The 2,841-nt window shown below is 35.9% G+C and overlaps 1 long non-coding RNA gene across 1 annotated transcript; it reads left to right on the top strand.

Annotated features, from left to right (window-relative positions):
• Positions 1-1,683: 1,683 nt before the first annotated feature.
• On the top strand, positions 1,684-2,623 carry LOC103376610 (uncharacterized). The gene is made up of 2 exons (XR_521329.1): positions 1,684-2,280; positions 2,415-2,623. It is a non-coding gene; the product is annotated as an uncharacterized LOC103376610 (long non-coding RNA).
• Positions 2,624-2,841: the final 218 nt, after the last annotated feature.

The following is a 2,841-nucleotide window of genomic DNA, read 5'->3' as shown; positions in this document are numbered from 1 at the left end:
CACAGCAAAGTAGTGGTAGCCTACAACTGAAGGACTGTAGCAGGAGAAGAGGTCGTCCTCCGTTTGGTTTGTCTGATTCACCAGCATTCTGTCAACTTACAGGAATCAGGATATGGGTCAACAAAGTTCTTTCTGACAGCGAGCCTGCCATCACTTCAAATATTGTCAGCTGGACCGTGGCGGTTGCTGGCAGTGCAGAAGTAAGGTGAAAGGTTGTTTTTTTGTTTTACTACTAACTTTGATGTAAGGAAGCAACACAAAAGCTCCCTTAACTGGAACTTGAGTTCCATGATTGAAACACCATTCCATCTGCAGTGAACTAACATGAAACAGATGTAGAACAAAGTGCTTCATCATCATCTTCACAAGCTGCTCCAGCTGTCCAATACAGATATAAAATAACTAATGTGAAAGACTGCAGTCTTAACTGGTACCTCTATCTAAAACAAATGAACTGTAGAAGCTGCCATTAGCACAAAGTGACACCCACAAATGAGATAACATCTAAATCTTATCAATTTGGAAACAGGGTCTTCGATACTTTAAAATAATAATAATAGGTTATTAAAGGCACATTTGGCACAACAGAACATGACGCTTTCAACAAGAACTGCAGCTAGTAATCACTTTCATTATGCTGCAATATGTTTTATTAGTAAACTAAATACGACTTCAGTCTAAAATGTCAAAAACTAAATGCGAAGCAGCATAAGTGATTGTGCTAATTGTGATAATCTTAGATTGTTTTAGTACAGAACCAAAACCCTTCAATCATTTTTACTATAAGCACAATTGTCAAACAGTTGCACAATGAAAGTGTTGCGTTTTCTCACCTTGAAGCTCCTTCCACACTGCCATGCTAATGTTTAGTCATTCTCTGCAGGCACCCTGTCCTCTGACTGTGAGACTTCCTGTTCGCATGTTGTGAGATGTGCATTTTTTTTTCAAGTTGCTTGAGAGACCCTTGACAAGCTTTCAGTATTAACTTAGAATTTTCTAAGGTTTGTTTGTTTGCAGCATTAACTTATTAAAGCTCAATCAGCTTCACATCATTAGTTGTTACTGGTAGGACAGTATTGCACACTGTAAATCATTTTAAATTCAATCACCTCACAAAGTTCCACTGCTGCTTTAAAAATGTGAGTTTGCTGTACTTTAGTTCAAAGTCATATTATGAATGATAGAAATATAAAATTAGTTAAGTGAACTGAACTTGAGAAAACCAGTTCAACTAACTTAACATAATAAATTGTCAAGCAGTCACATAGACAGTGACTACAGACATATTCACTTTCTTCTTTTTAATTTTCCACTTATAAAAGTTTCCTCTTTGTTTACCATTAAGAAATAACAGCCTCAGCCATCGGAACTGTTTGTTATCAGTCAGCACAAAGACAACCCGTGAGGCAGCTGCTGGCTACAGTGAGATAAATGATAGCTGAGTGTACAGATGTAGGAACGGAATTCAATATTAACATTTGTTGTGGTTAGAATTGTTTTGGTTATTATGTAAAGTAACAACTCCAGCTTAATTCAACATGTATTATAACACACAGCAAGTTCCCACCATGTCTGTTTTTTCAAACTAAAAAACATCAAGAGTCTCTGGGAAGTTTAAACTTTGTAACAGTGAATCTTGGGAAATCTGCTTTCATGCAAGTTCTGTTTATTATAAATTTAATGAGTTGAGTGATCTCTCAGCTGTTTAGTCATTCAACTCAAGTTACAAGAACTTGTGTTTTTAGGTTTCAAAATGGTCTTAAAATTATAATGAGACAATTTTAGTTGAGTTGACTTGAAATTAGCAAAACTTATCTATAAAATTTACTTTATAATAAGATTTGATTCTTATTATAAGTAAACTAGAAAAGGTAATTTGATTTTACTGAATTCCTTTATGATGTTTTACAGTGTAAACTGTTAACCTGAAAGTTCTTTCTACTCAACAGTTTAGTTTTGTTGCATTACTGAAACAGTATGAGTATATGGAGAGTGTTTGAGGCAGTCATTTGGTGTACTCACTTTTATAAGTTTTTAAACTTAAAAGTTTAAAAAAAAAACTTAAACCAGGCCACAGTTGCTGCCCTGTTGGCCCTGATTGACTCACAACTCAGGACTAGTCTGGGCTTGACTGTTGTAGAACACAGAGGAGGCCTGTGGACTTTGCATGCTCCTTGGACAATACCTTTTCTGCTTGCATTTTTCAGTTTTTGCAAGTTTGGACCCTTTCAAAGGACGTTTGTCTGCAGTAAAGCAGATATCATTTTCTGTCTGAACCAGGTAAGTTGTTTTCTTCATTCAAGTACTAATCAGAAACTGCTGATATTTTTGTAGCATGTGAATGCTACACAGAAAAATTGCCGTTAACCTAAATATCCTCGTTTTGTCTTGTTTCTCGAATCTTAATGAGGCAGACTCTGTGGACATTCCAGTGGGAATTTTCTGCCATGAGGACAACAGCGCTGCAAGCCCAGCATCACCACAACTAAACCCGTCAAGAGTGGGGATCATCCAGAGGGCAGCCCTGTAATGGACGCACTCACCAACCTACCTCAAGCAATGTGCCTCTTGTTCGGCTTTACCTATGTGCTTACCTGTGTTTCAATAAAATGAGTAAAATGTACTGCATTGTGTGGTCATTGACAAAAGATGAACTTAACTGAAATTTTCTTATCCCAAGTATCTTTTTATTGTATATTTATAATTTTATTAAAACTAAGATTTTTAAGTGTATTTGACTTATAATATTAAGTTCTGACTGTTCTACATTTAAGTTGACTGTACTTGAACAAATTAAGTTTCCCTGCTGTCAGTAACTTAAACTATTTGAGACAATCACTT

This window comes from Stegastes partitus, unplaced genomic scaffold (assembly GCF_000690725.1).
Source record: "Stegastes partitus isolate 25-593 unplaced genomic scaffold, Stegastes_partitus-1.0.2 Scaffold51, whole genome shotgun sequence".
NCBI classification, from domain to species: domain Eukaryota; kingdom Metazoa; phylum Chordata; class Actinopteri; family Pomacentridae; genus Stegastes; species Stegastes partitus.
The sequence above is the reverse complement of the archived record's forward strand: the minus strand, read 5'-3'. Positions and strand labels throughout refer to the sequence as shown.